The sequence below is a fragment of the Eumetopias jubatus genome, unplaced genomic scaffold (assembly GCF_037043125.1).
Source record: "Eumetopias jubatus isolate StellerSeaLion01/CBP00866 unplaced genomic scaffold, mEumJub1_p1.0 scaffold_1, whole genome shotgun sequence".
Lineage (NCBI taxonomy): Eukaryota > Metazoa > Chordata > Mammalia > Carnivora > Otariidae > Eumetopias > Eumetopias jubatus.
In genome coordinates this window covers 1,740,375-1,755,268 of record NW_028274807.1, presented here as the reverse complement: position 1 = coordinate 1,755,268, position 14,894 = coordinate 1,740,375, and the positions used below count along the sequence as shown (strand labels likewise).

Below are 14,894 nucleotides of genomic sequence, written 5' to 3'. Positions count from 1 at the left end.
CGGTGCTGCCCCCCAGCGGCCGTGTAGCCCAGAGCTGCCCTGCTTCCCGTCTCCTCCACGTGCTGGGCACGGAGCTAGACTTGCTGTGAAGCTTTCTACTGTACATTAGTTCTTTTGAGGTGATTAAAAGAAAATTTACTTAGTACTTAACTGTTTGGTGACTGTTACATGATTCAGCATCTGCTTTTGAGAGAAGTCGAGGCAAACTAAAGTCCCGGTAGAGTTAGTACTGTGTAAGGTTAATTTATGGCCTGTGGAGTGACTAATTCAAGGAAGTCCTGTGGGGAAGGAGTGTCCGGACGCGTCAGCAGAGGGCTGCTGGGTGCGCCTGTGTGCTCGTTCACCCATTCTGTAGAGGCTGACAAGTGCCCAGGGTCTTGGGCAACCACAGAAGGAGCAGGTGCGGAGCTCACGGTGGGGAGAGGGGTGCCCACCATCTCTGGGGAGTACAGGCACGCCCACATCTGCCCGCCATTTCCCAGTCTGTACGTGTCAGGAACGTAAGGAGACCAGCTCCCAGGGAGACCCGTAAAGGAGGGTTTGCTCGATCTTTAACTGATGCCCCCCCCCCCTTCTAGCACAGGAGCCCTGAGAGTATGGAAAGGGTGAAATTAAGGTTACTTACCTTTGCCGTGCCGGTGGGGTGGGGTTTCCTTCAGCCCTGGCTCTTCTGTTAGCCGGATTAGTGGTATGAAACCAGTGTCTCTGTAACTCGAGTGTATTGAAAGGTAGTGAGCGGCGCAGAGCCAGCTGAGTCTGCGAGAAACACTGTCCGTTTGCGTTGCTGGTGCCATGCGGTCTGTGACCACCTGCGTCTCGTGCCATGGCCTTGAGCCCCTGTGTTCATTTGCCCTGTACGTGAAATGGCAAGTATTTTTATTTCACACAAGTGTGCACTGGGGAAGTGAATTATTTATAATCCTTTGTAGAAATAAATTCTCCTTAAAGGCATGCAAACAATAATGAGGTCCAAAGCACATGCCGGGAGAGCAAAATTAAAGGCCTGGCCGTTACCAACACAGCAACAGGGGGAACGACCTCTCCTTCCACGGGTTCTCCCTCAGTAGATGTTCTAGCTGCAGAGTAGAAATTTTGTATTTTTTTCATAAAATGAAAGCTAATTTTTGCAACAAATAGTCTGATGTTTAATAACTTTCCTTTTTCAGGGTGGGTTGGAAAAGAAAAGCACGAAAGCTACAGCTTTTGGCTGAAACGAGCCTTTGCTGGGGAGCACCCCCCGCCCACGGCCGCGCTCTGCCCTGCCGGTCCTCTAGAGCCCTCCTGGGCCCCGGTGGCGGCCCTGCAGCGTGCTGCTTCACGTTTAGTTCCACGCATGCTCGCTGCTGTTGCCTTCCTTAAAGAGATGAAGTTGTTTCTTCTGTCTTTTCTTTTTTTAATTTTTTAAAAAGATTATTCATTTATTTATTTGACACAGAGAGAGAGAGAGAGCACAAGCAGGGTGATCGGCAGGCAGAGGGAGCAGCAGGCTTCCCGCGGAGCACGGAGCCTGATGCGGGGCTCGATCCCAGGACCCTGGGATCACGACCTGAGCTGGAGGCAGACTCTTCACCGACTGAGCCGCCCAGGCGCCCCTGTATCTTGTGTCTTAGCACGTGAGAATGTCTGCTGCGGATGGGCAGCTGGGGGGTGCTCCTGAGTGGTCCTCTCCACAACATGCAGTTGGCCTCTGCCAGGCTGTGGGAGTGTCTCTTCTTCTTCTGTCCTTTAAGGGCTTATATGATTAGTACAGGTCCACCCGGGACTCAAATTCAGCTGATTGGGGACCTTATTTTGTCTTGGAAAATCTCTTCACCTTTGCTTTATATTGCATTGTATTCATCAGACTCATAGCTCCACCCTCTGTCGAGGGGGGTTATTATACAGGGTGTAGACACCAGAGGGTGGGGTGCCAGTTCCACGCAGACTGGGAAAAGAATTTGCTGCAGGGGTACCTGACGGGGGTGCGTACATGATGGAGTAGCGTCCCTGACTGGGGGTGCCTACCTGACGGGGACGCTTAGTTGACAGAGGCCTGGCTTTGTTTCCAGAGTCTATAATACATGAAGGTTCCCACAAGTCAATAAGGACAAGACAGTGCAGTGGAATTAGGTGCAAAACACGTGCACAGTTTTTTCACAGAAGATGCAGTCTGCATGGCTAATAAACGTGTAAAATGTGCTCATTCATTTGGCAAGTGTGGGCAGCCTACCAGAGGCCGGAGCCCATCACCCTGTGATGGACACGTGAAGGTGAGGATTAAGTTGGCATCTTTGTCCTCAAGGCCCGCCTGGTGCCTGCAGGCAACATGCCAAAGAGCTGAGCCCCAGGCCCGTGGGTAGCAGCCGTGTGCTCTGAAGGGGCAGAGGCTTCCCCTGCAGGTGGCCAGGTGGATTCTAAGTCTGAGTCTGAAGCAAAGAATGGCTTTTGCATCTTTCAGGAATTGTAAACCAAGCAAGCAGAAACAGAATATGCAACAGTGACTGTATGTGGGCACAGAGACTGAAATATCTGCCATCTGGCTCTTTACAGAAAGGTTTGCAGACTTGCTGGAAGGGGTGAGCTTGCTGCATGGGGGCCCTGCATGGGCTCCCTTGCCTGGGCTCCACTTCAGCCGGCACTCATCGGCCCCAGGAAGACTGCACCGTGGCCGTGTCTTCAGACACAGTGCCTCGGCCAGGATGTGTGGGAGCCAGAGAGCGGGGCCACCTGTCCTCAGTGCCTCGCCATGCCCCGGCTCCAAGGTTTGGCTCACGGAGAGCGCTCCTGACAGCGTGCCAGGGTCCTGGGACCCTAGCGCCATAAAAAGGCAGAGAAGTGCAGGTGACCTACAGGAAGCAGTGACTTAGGGGAAAAGACCATATGGGACCAACTAGGAAAAGTGACTCCGAGGAGGCAAAAGGCTGGGTGGGACACAGAAGCTGGCGAAACCCGACTCACAGTGAGGCCGTAGGGCAGTGGCCAAGACCAGAAGGGCTGTTTTGTCAGGTTGGAAGAAGCATGGCATGCCGAGCGTGACGTGAGTCTGCTCGACCGGTGAAGACACCGGTGACAGTGCAGGTGACAGTGGGGGCATGAGTTGGGGGCCTTGGGTGACATCCCCACTCCACTGCCATACCCTCACATTCCACAGGGGTCCTGGGAGCAGCGTGCTCCTCTCGAAGATGCCTTGACGTTCAAGACCAGCAGCCGGAGGGGACTAGGTTGAGGGACATCTGCCCACACACAGCAGGCCATGCACGACAGCCTTGCCGCTGTCCATTCTGCAGCTGCCCTTGATACGGGCTGGTGCCCAGCAGGGGGAGTAAGACCAGCCCGCCCCAGCAGCTGGCGGATGGAGTGGGCGAGGCAGAGTTGCCGGGAGGTGCAGGGCCCACGGGACTCTCGGGGGCTCTGTGGTGCCTCCTGCTGGTCCCTGTGCTGGCACCTGCTCCCACGTGTGAGCAGGTTTCCCAGGCTCTGGGTGTTCTGCATAAGGTGGCCACCTCTCTCTCCTCAGCCCAAGCTGAGGCACAGAGAATCCCAGTCAAAGCTACAGGCAACCCAGTCTCAGGGGAAGTGATGTAGGAAGGTGCGGCTAGATGGGTCAGTGTTTGCAGCAATGAGTCCCAGAGCTCTGGGGTTTGTTGGTCTAGGAGCTGTAGTTTATGGAACCCCCAGCAGTGTTAGAGACCGATCTGCGTCGTACCCTGGGCGCTCACTTCGTTTCGCCAACAAACATGTTCAGGCAGATGCTGACTGAGGCCCTTGGGGTGACGGTGGGACAGGGTTAGATGGCCCCCTCGGCGCTGACACCTGGTGGGAGCAGACGGCGCTGGGGAGGGACGCCCGGGAGAGGGGAGGCGGCCCTCCGGGGGGTGGCATCTGAGTGTGGAGCCCGCGGGGGGCCAGCGCGCCACAGTGAGGCGCGGCCCTCCCCGGGCTTCTTTTCTCCAGACCCCTCGGGCAGCAGCAGGCCTGCAGGTGCAGGCGAGGCCAGCTCACCCTGGGGCTGCAGGAGCTACTAGATGGGGTGGAGCAGGGAGTCGTGATTCTGGACTGTTTTCCATCCGAAAAGTAGAAAAATCTGAGTAAAACTTGGTTTAAATGGTATCGAGTTTGAAAAAATTTCTAAAAAGTGGTTGTATTCCCAGTTATTATGTGCCGTGGATTTAAATTTCCAACTGGACCAAAAAAATACATCATTAACCGCAAAAGTATGGCTTGAAAAGATGGAAGTTCAATTGCCTGCACATTGTTGGGTGGAAAACCATAGATCCCTCTAGTGGTTCAAAGTCAGCTCGTAATTTTCTTCTCACTGTTGTGTGCTCTGGGTGTGACTGATAGGAAATTGTGGATCCAGGTACTTAACAGTGATATATACGTAAAAGAGCTCAGCGGAGATTCATTTGTAGATGCAGGAAGGTCTGGTCCTCTCCCGTGATTTCCTTCTGTTTTCTGCAAAGGCTTTCCCAGGGTGGGACTTGTAGAAGAACCAGCACCCTGTGGGCGGCTGCCGCTCTGTGGAGGGAAGGCAAGTTGATGGGCTCTGGGCCCCATGCCAGCCCTGCTCCCATGTGGAGGTTCTGGTAGGTGCCGGGCGCCCCCAGTGCAGCTCTGCACAGAAACCCGGGCACCCACATGCAGAAGAATGAAACTGGACCATTTCCTTACACCACACACAAAAATAGACTCCAAGTGGTTGAAAGACCTAAACGTGAGACAGGAGTCCATCAGAATCCTAAAGGAGAACACAGGCAGCAACCTCTTCGACCTCAGCCGCAGCAACTTCTTCCTAGAAGCATCGCCAAAGGCAAGGGAAGCAAGGGCAAAAATGAACTATTGCGATTTCATCAAGATAAAAAGCTTTTGCACAGCAAAAGAAACAGTCCACAAAACCAAAAGACAACCGACAGAATGGGAGAAAATATCTGCAAATGACATATCAGATAAAGGGCTAGTATCCAAAATCTATAAAGAACTTATCAAACTCAACACCCAAAGAACAAATAATCCAATCAAGAAATGGGCAGAAGACATGAACAGACATTTTTCCAAAGAAGCCATCCAGATGGCCAACAGACACATGAAAAAGTGCTCCACATTGCTCGGCATCAGGGAAATCCATATCAAAACCTCAATGAGATACCACCTCACACCCGTCAGAATGGCTAAAATGAACAAGTCAGGAAACGACAGATGTTGGCGGGGATGTGGAGAAAGGGGAACCCTCCTACACTGTTGGTGGGAATGCAAGCTGGCGCAACCACTCTGGAAAACAGTATGGAGGTTCCTCAAACAGTTAAACATAGAGCTACCCTACGATCCAGCAATTGCACTACTGGGTATTTACCCCAAAGATACCAATTTGGGATCCGAAGGGGTACGTGCACCCCGATGTTTATCGCAGCAATGTCCACAATAGCCAAAGTGTGGAAAGAGCCAAGATGTCCATCGACAGATGAATGGATAAAGAAGAGGTGGTATATATACACAATGGAATATTATGCAGCCATCAAAAGGAATGAGATCTTGCCATTTGCAACGACGTGGATGGAACTGGAGGGTGTTATGCTGAGTGAAATAAGTCAATCAGAGAAAGACATGTATCACATGACCTCACTGATATGAGGAATTCTTAATCTCAGGAAACAAACTGAGGGTTGCTGGAGTGGTGGGGGGGTGGGAGGGATGGGGTGGCTGGGTGACAGACATTGGGGAGGGTGTGTGCTATGGTGAGCGCTGTGAATTGTGCAAGACTGTTGAATCACAGATCTGTACCTCTGAAACAACGCAACATATGTTAAGAAAAAAGAAAAAGAAGAAGATAGCAGGAGGGGAAGAATGAAGGGGGGAAATCGGAGGGGGAGACGAACCATGAGAGACGATGGACTCTGAAAAACAAACTGAGGGTTCTAGAGGGGAGGGGGGTGGGGGGATGGGTTAGCCTGGTGATGGGTATTGAGGAGGGCACGTTCTGCGTGGAGCACTGGGTGTTATGCACAAACAATGAATCATGGAACACTACATCAAAAACTAATGATGTAATGTATGGTGATTAACATAACAATAAAAAATTAAAAAAAAAACAAACACCCGGGCACCTCAGGCCTCCCTCCTGGTTCTGGGATCTGGGGGCTGGAGCTCGGGTGTGCTCTTGCAGGGGAGGACAGAGGGCGGCTTCCCTTCTGGGCGCCTCGAGGAGGGGGCAGCGTTCTCACGCTCACTGCAGAGCTGCTTCGGAGGGCCCAGGATGGGGGATGGAACTGACTCTGGAAAGGTACAGGGCAGTGGGCACGGGGTGGGGCGCTGCTGAGCAGGGGTGTGGTCGGGGCGACTCCAGCAGCCCCGTGGTGTGGGTGTGCTGAGGGTCTGCGACTGTGGGAGGGGGCGTGGTGGGGGGAGTAGAGGGGTGGGAGAGGGTAGGAGTGTGGAGGGGCAGGGCCGGGCATGGGTGGATGCCTGTCCAGCAGGGGCGAGGCCAGACCTGTGTTTTATTTCAGTTTTTATCCAAGTGGTGCCTTCGTAGGCGGGTCACCTAATTTAGGCTTTTGATGAAAATCAGTCATCTGTAGCCTTCACCTTCCTCTGAGGCAGCGCTGATGTTTTTAAAAAGTTGTAGATATTTGTATTTCTGGGTTGGCCGGTGTTAGGACCTGCTCCCCGTGACAGAGATGCAGTGCAAGGGGCTCCCCAGGCAGACAGGGCTGGAACGAGGTCCTAGCCGTCTAGACCCAACTCTGCTCTAGCCGTGGCCTGTCACCCGCGAGCTCACCCGCTGCTGGGGCCTGGGATATGGAGACACTGCGGCGAAGTGTGTGTGTGCCGTTTCTTGAGGAGGTTCCCAGAAGCTTCGTGTGACACTTCTGTGTTCATCCCAGTGGACACAACCAGGCACAAGGGGGCTGGGAATGTCTTTCTTGGTGGCTGGCCACGTGGGTGCTCTGCCTCACAGAGGACGGGAGGAGTGGGTGTTGAGGTGAAGATGGCAGTCCCTGCTGTACTTTAGTTTCTGAATAATAACTATGCTGGTTTGTGATTTATATATTTTAGACGTTATCTGTTGATGTTCAGTTCAGATAGCAGCAGCTTGAGTTCACTTCACACTTTTTTGGCCTTTCCTTCTTGTGTTGTTTAGGAGTGCTTTTGGCTGAAAGTCCCAGAATGACCTACATTGGCTTCAACTAGTGGGGATTTATTCATTTATTTCATAGTAAGGAATGCGAAGGTAGGGTTTTGCTAGAGTTGGTTGAGGGCACAACCATGTCAGAGGTCTGGGTCTGTGTCTCAGCGCTTCTCCTAACCTTTCCCTCACGGTTGTAGTGTGGTTGCTGCAGTTCCAGCCATCGCATCTGTATTCAAGCAGGAATAACTGGAAAGGGTCAGGCATGTCTGTCCTGTTCATCAGGGCATTCCAGAAGCCTCCGTCATACTTCCGTTTGTATCTCATTGTCTGGGACTGTCATGTGGCCAGCTGTCGTCACAAGGGACACCGAGAACATGAGGGTCTGACTTGTGTCGCACCCCCGGCAAAGGCGAGGGGCACTGGCAGCCATGCTCTTCTGCTGGTTACCTTAGGAAGCACTTCTTTCCCCTGGAGCTCGGGCGGTCTCCTGGCGGCCCACCATGTCAGGCCGCGTGCAGACACCTGCCCTGCTTGTCACCTCCTCACTCTGCTGCTCAGCTTCTGGCAGGTCTGGTTCTCTCCTTCTTTCCTTCTTTTACTTAATCAACGCAGGAGACTTTATTTTCTGTTCTATAACCATGGGTCAGGGGTGTTTCGATCATTACAGTGAGTGAATGTTCATTACAGAGCCAAGTAAAATGTGTATGATCGTACTTCCCTCTCTGCCGCCCCCGTGCCCTCTCTGCCATCCCCGTGCCCTCACTGCCGCGTACACACAGGAAAATGTGAAAATGACTCCTCTTTTAGCTCATTCTACTCACGGTGGTGCCCCTCTTAACTTAGCTGGTAGTCGGATCATGCCTTTTCTGTCCCGTGTTTCCTTCTCCCGATGCGCACGTTGGCTGGGCGGGTGGAGCAGAGCGGGGAGGGGCGTGGCGCTCCCTGTGGCGGCTCTGTGTCCCTGGGCACCGTGCTCGGCCTCCCTGCGCAGTCTCCGCTCTGTGCAGCGGGGGTGGCCACGGTGGCCACGGGCGCCGACGGGCCAGTCTGGGCGTGGCTGCCGGCCGTGGAGCTTCGTGTTGTTTCCTTGTTGGGAGAGGAACGACATGCTCACTTCACTCTCAGTCTTGTTCATTCTGTTTGTTGGAATACATTCATTCCTTCCTCAAATCTGTGTGTTTTCTATTTTTTCTCAATAGAGACCGTTATTTTTGTGTTCTTAAGCTGGATTTATTGAGGGATGATTTACATACAAAAAAAATCACCTCTTTTAAAAAGTGTTCAGTTTGATATGTTCTGACAAGTGTATGGTGAGTACGCCCCCCACTGCAGTCAAGACGTGGAGCCCCCTATTCCCCCCTCCTGCCCACCCGGGGGTCTTGTTCCTTCATGGCCCCAGCGCGGCTGGTCTGATGTTGGCATCCCGGGACCTGGTTTCCGTGTGACAGGATGCAGAGAGCGCTCCGCATCCCGCTGTCTCGGGGGCCCCTTGTGCGGGCGACTCAACACCAGGTGGTGCTGTGGGATCGCTCCAAGACCCCCAGCCTCCTCTACTGACGGAAAACTTCATTTTCTTGTCAGGAATCCAGTTGTCCATGCATTTCCTCTGTGAACCCAGATGCCGGTTTCCTTCAGAAAAGTGTCTGTTTACTGGCTTTGTTTGAACCATTTTAAAGAACCCATGAGGTAGGGGTATGGAACATTTATAACTGATTTGGTTCAGTGAGTGATATGATTTGTAAATTAAATTTTATCAATTTAACAGTAATTAATTGAGTCTGTGGAGGGGCCTTCACTGTGTTGTAGAATTGGAAGATACAATTTCATACATCTGTTCCAGTATTTTATTTTATTTTATTTTAAAGATATTTATTTATTTGACAGAGAGAGACACAGTGAGAGAGGGAACACAAGCAGGGGCAGAGGCAGAGGGAGAAGCAGGCTTCCCGTTGGGCAGGGAGCCCGATGCGGGGCTCGATCCCAGGACCCTGGGATCATGACCTGAGCCGAAGGCAGACGCTTAACGACTGAGCCACCCAGGCGTTCCTGTTCCAGTGTTTTAAAAATGATTACTTTGTCTATACCGTTTATGTGTAACATAGTTTTATGATTCTACTATTTTAGAGTAGTTCAGATAAAATGCAAAAACTAAATATCCTATACCATCAAGTTCTGAATGTGTGGTGTTAAAATCCAACAGAGTAAATTTTGAAGGTCTGGTTGGCTTTCTCCGGTGACCCCTGAACCCGGCCGCCTGCAGCCTAGCGGGCAGAGAGGAGCCCCGGGAAGCCGCCCAGATGAGAGACGTTCATGGGCAGGAGGGAGCGGGACGGGGACCTGATCCCGGGAGGACGCGGGTTAGTTGGGCAGGGTCACTCTCCTTCAGGGGACCGTGGGGTCTGCCGGACAGACGAGCTTGCTCATGCCGACCAGGGGACTCCTGAGGGACGCTGAGCTCCCGTTTCCGGGAGAGGCCGTAGATGTAATTAGGTTAAGTCTCGGTTTGGTGACCCGGAGCTCGTGCTAAGCGAGTTCATTTTGGGGCCTGTTGTCTTGTTCCTAGTAGTGCTGACAGATTGCCAATTTTAATAAGATAATAAGTTAACCAAAGTTTGTGTATGTGTGTCTTTGATCTTTAGTGAAGATTTGCCATTGTGCACTGAAGGAGTAATGTCAATATTTAAGTTTTAAAGTCTCCCTTCCGTGAACCCTTGTCTTGCATCTGCTTGACCTTTACTGGCCGGGTTAGCCACATTCCCCCTCTGGTGCCCTGTCCTTCTGCACTTGCTTGCTCTTCTCCGGCAGCAGTGGGGGCAGGGTCCTGGGGGCTGGCCTGGCCAGGCCGCGGCTAGCATCCGTGATGTCATCCAGGGACGAAAAGTCCTGGCTCACATTCTGCCCACAAGGCACAGAATTCTGGAATTCCAGGCCGAAGGGAGGCTTCAGTGAGTAGGGTTGCCTCTGGACAGGGGTTGGGGGAGACTGCTATGGACCCCCCCCTTAGTGTTGGCCCAGGGCGGCACCCCACTCTTCAGGCTCAGGGTGACGGGCCCCCTTCCTGCCCACCATGGGCCTCTGGCAGATTGGAGGTGGGAGTGAGTCCTCAAGGGCCATGTGCCCCTGGGTTCGTACAGACAGGACGTGAGGCCTGTGGGCCGCCTGCACCAGGATCCTGTACTTGGTAGTGGAGGTGCTGATGACACACCTCAGGGTCTCCTAAGACCCCCACCCCAGCTGTTGTAGTTGAACAGCATCTTGATGGAAACTCAACTTCGAGGTCACACTGTCCTTTTGTAGAAGCTGGAAATACTCCATTACTGTCCTCTAGCCTGACTTTATCTCCTCAGTAATTAAGTTGTGTTGGTCTAGATTCCCTTAGAATTCTTTATTCATGGATTTCAGGAGTATTGCTAAGAAAAATGTGAGTTTTCTTTGCTTTTTATCACCTTTTCCATGCATGTGGGTGTCTATCCAGTGGCTGATCTGGACTTTTATTTCTGGGATGTTTTCTTCCATCATAACGAGTGTTTTCCTGGTTTGGGTGTTCCGGTCTTTGGACCCACAGGTTGTGTGCCTTTGGCTCTGCGCTCCGTGGGCCCAGGCCATCCTGTCTCTAATCCCCTTGTAACTGTTTTCTTCTTCTCCATTTACTCTTGTTTGAGTTTTCAGTCAGACCGAACACTTGTGTCCATATTGTACATTCCTTGTCCATACTTAAGTTTATGTTGCTTCTTTCATCTACACATATCCAAGTTAAAAACAGCCTGACATCATTTATAAATACATGAAGTTGGCCAGAGGTTTTCTATTCCAGATTGAGTAAAGTCACTTTACCAGTTTTACTTTTTATTTCAAAAGGTTTGTGTTTTGTTAATATTTGGTAATAATAAGCATTATTTTTAAAGGGTGCTTCAAAAACTCATGTTTAAAGAAATATCTATTTAAACCATGGCTATCAATTGCATACCCCAGTTTAGTTTCAAATTTATGTTTAGACTTGGTCATGGCATTTCTTTCACACTTTTCTTCGGTAGGTAGCAAGAGTTCAGAGCTCTCCCTGGTAGCCCTGGGCCTACTGGATTTGAGTTCCCTGTTGCCAGCATCCATCCACAGGCCACCCGGGCCACCCACGGGCCACCATCTGTGGCTGCTTCCTTAGCTTTAGGCTTTTGGAGCTAATTTTAGGGCCTTCAATTTATGTGCCTTTTTTCCCCCCTGCCAAGTCCAACATCTGCTATACTTATTTGAGTAATGTAGATTTTGATTTTAATTTAAAATTCCTTGATAGAGTTACCTTAAAAGAAAATGGAAAAAGCTTAATTGAATTTATGATCTTAATTGAGTGGAGGAATTTTGCAAGTAGACATAAACTACACTTATCCCCATCTGTTGATGAACCCATCTTCATATAGGAAATAGAGATGTGTTAATTTAAGGAAATATGTGTATGTTCTTTTGACTTAAAATTATGAGGAATCATAACATATAAAACAGTAAAATTGAGCGGTCATGGTTTTGCTTTAACTGGGCAGCACTGTAGAGGAGTGAAGAGCTCGGGCCCCAAGTTCCGAGTGTCCTGGATTCTGAACTGCGTTCTGCCGCTTTACCCAGCGTGTGACCTTGGATCAGCTGCTCTGCCCCTGTGGCTGGAGGGCTCCTTTTCATAAAGCAGTGGTGCTGATGATATGATAGCAGCTAGAGCCCAGGTGGGCACCGTTTCCTGCACCCTGTCTTCGCTTGACTCCCCCCAGTGAGGCTGGGGCCATCACTGCCTTCTGTGTTGTACTGGGGAATCTGAGGCACCACGAGGGTAAGAACTTGCCCAAGGTTCCCTGGCTAGTGGGAGGTAGGGTGGGCCTTTGACCAGAGAGACCTGCTTTGGGCTTTGTGCTGGTTCCCCCTGTGCTGTAATCATGGCCACACTGTACAGCTGGATGGGTTGTACACTGCACAATTCCACTCCCAAAGACTTGAGGGACATCCTTGATGGTTGTAAAACAAATGGTGGCCATTTCCAGGCTGCGTCTTGTGCAGTCATTTCGGAGGCTGACGTTTGGTGAGCTGTAAGTGAGCTGGTCCACATGTGGTGTCTGACAGGTGACAGTTGATTGGTAAACTCATCCAACACACTCTGTCCTGGTCGCTGCTCCCTCGCAAGCTCCCGTCCCATCAGCTGCCAGCAGCGCTGCCCTTCCTGGCTCAGTGCTGGCTTCTCCTGGACTCTATCTATACTCCTGACTTGGGGTCTTCCCCACGTGCCCCTCTGTTGGCCTCAGACCCTGGGTCTGCCCAGCGTCTCCTCCTGGGCATCTGCAGTGTCTCTGACTTGAGACGGCAAGCTGGACCCCTGGTTCCTGACCCCAGCCGCAGTCTTCCTATCTCTCCAGGCTCTCAGGCCACAAGCCGTGGCCGTCCAGTGTCTTCTGTCCCCCTCTGGCCTCCTTTCTGCTGTCCCTTAGTGCGCATCCAGGTTGGTTGTTTCCTACCTCTGCCGTCACGTGCCCTGAGCCGTCGAGTGTGTCTGCACCAGTCTCCTGACTGGGCCCCTGCATTGGCCCTCGCCCCACATCTGTTCTTCACCAGCGGCCAGAGGCCTGGACAAGGCTAAAACTCCTGGGCAGAAGGACTGCCAGGTCCTTGCGCTGGCCCAGGGTCCCCCGAGCTGGCCTCTGGATCTCCTGGCTTTCACCTCTGCCAGCCCGGCCTCCTGGCCGTTCTGGGCCATGCCGGGCGCTACCACAGAGTCTTTGCCTGTGTTTCTCAGACACTCTGTTCCAGGTGCCTCATCCTGGTTCCTCGGTGCCTTCATGTGTGCTTCACTGTCATCTTCCTCAAGACCCGAAAGCACGCCTACTGCCGCCCTCCTGCCCCCAGTCACCTTCTGGGGGAACACCCACCTTCCTCTGACATACGAGGCCGTTCGATGGCCTGTCTCTCTTGCCCTCCGTAGAGCAGAAGCTCCTTCTCTTCCCTGGTGTATCCCCAGCGCACTGGCTCAGTCCTGGCCCTCACTGAGCAGGTGCTCACTATTAGTTGAGTGAATGAATGAATGAATGAATATTTGCTGTTTTTCTTATTAACAGGTCATTCTGAGGCACTTTAATATTAAATAGTGCTACAATTTCCCATGTGTTGATTCTACATAATAATTAATAATGGACTCAATGGAATAAACTTTTTTCTTATAAGAGAAAAATAGATTTTAAGAGTTTTTTTCATAAATTAATATTCTAGGAACATTAAATTTTGGAGTCTTTACTCTGAGGACATAGATAAAAATAAAATTAATGAGGTACCAGGAATGTCAGATCCTAAGTGGTGTATGGCTATTTATGACATTTCTCCTAGAATTCAGTAGCTATCAACTTGCAAAGATGTGGCAGCTGAAGTCAGAGATGGATGTACTTTTAAAGTTGGAGAAAAGATCTTCAAAGTATTTCTTTAAATTATAAACTGTCAGTTTAATCGTTGCAGAGACCATTACGTGGTGCACTAAATCATTGCCGTTCTACTGTGAATTTCTTGATTCTCATGAACGCGGGCATTCTATTTTTATGCTTTTCTTTTCTTTTTTTAATTTTATTATGGTAGTCACCATACTTTACATCATTAGTTTTTGATGTAGTGTTCCATGATCCATTGTTTGCATATAACACCCAGTGCTCCATGCAGAACGTGCCCTTTTTAATACCCATCACCAGGCTAACCCATCCCCCCCCTCCCTCCCCTCTAGAACCCTCAGTTTGTTTCTCAGAGTCCATAGTCTCTCATGGTTCATCTCCCCCTCCGATTTCCCGGTATTTATGCTTTTCTTAAATGATCCTAAAGGTAGAAAGAATTGGGAAGAAGGAAGAAACAAGTGAGAGGCGCAGAGCTGGGACCTCATGTTGACTCCGGGAGCATCCCGAGGGGGCTTGTCTTCAGGTGGTGGCACAGGACCCCCGCCTCTGGGCTGCCGTGTGCCTCGTCATGCTTATGGATTCTCAATTCTCAGCTTCTCTGACTTTCAAGAAAGCAGAAGATACAGCACTTATCATGTCAGGAAGATCTGCTGTGCCCTGGGTTGTGCCCTGTGATGAGGGAATGATGATGAGTGTGTGAGGTGGTGGGAGAGTGTAGGTAACTGCCGTTTTATCCAGCATTTTATATGAGCGCAGAGCAGACATCAGATAAGGCCGCACTACGCGGTGGTCAAGAAATGAGCTGGCCTTTTGTTTTATAGCCTATACATGCCCTTTAGTTAAACGGAAATTAAGTAGACTTGGTATTGTCCAACCAAGCCAGTCTTGAGAACAGTACTGCTGTCTCACTTGTCCCCATAGGATGGTAGTTTATGACATCATGGGGAGGGAGGCCCGTGCCATTGAGAAGACTTGACTACTCACATTTCCCTAGAGGAGCCACGCTGTGCCACGCAGGGCCACGCGGGGAGCACGGGTCTTGGTCTGGAGGCAGAAAGGAGCAATGGGAAGGCCTTGGTAGGCCAGAGCCTTCTTTGGGTTTCCAGAGCAAGGGCAAGGCAGGGCAGGGAAGCAGCTTAGGATCGGCAGTTTGAGTAACTATGGCAGGCTCTGGGCTGTCTTGGTTTCTGGCTGCCCTGGGATGATTTAGAGCCAGGGCGACAGGGGCTTGATGTGAGAGTTACAAGAGCAAGTGAGAGGTTGTTTGCATAAGAAGGGTACACTCCTGGCTGAGCCCTGGGAGGGGCAGTCTCCCCGGGGTCTGTAAGTCCCCCATATGCCAGAGCAGCAGGAAAAACAAAATCTAGTTAATATGATTTTCCCAGTAATGA

The 14,894-nt window shown here is 51.1% G+C and overlaps 1 protein-coding gene across 3 annotated transcripts in view; it reads left to right on the top strand.

Moving 5' to 3' along the window:
• ADARB1 (adenosine deaminase RNA specific B1) overlaps positions 1 to 14,894 on the top strand; it is a 146,217-nt gene that overhangs the window by 57,415 nt on the left and 73,908 nt on the right. The window lies entirely within an intron of this gene.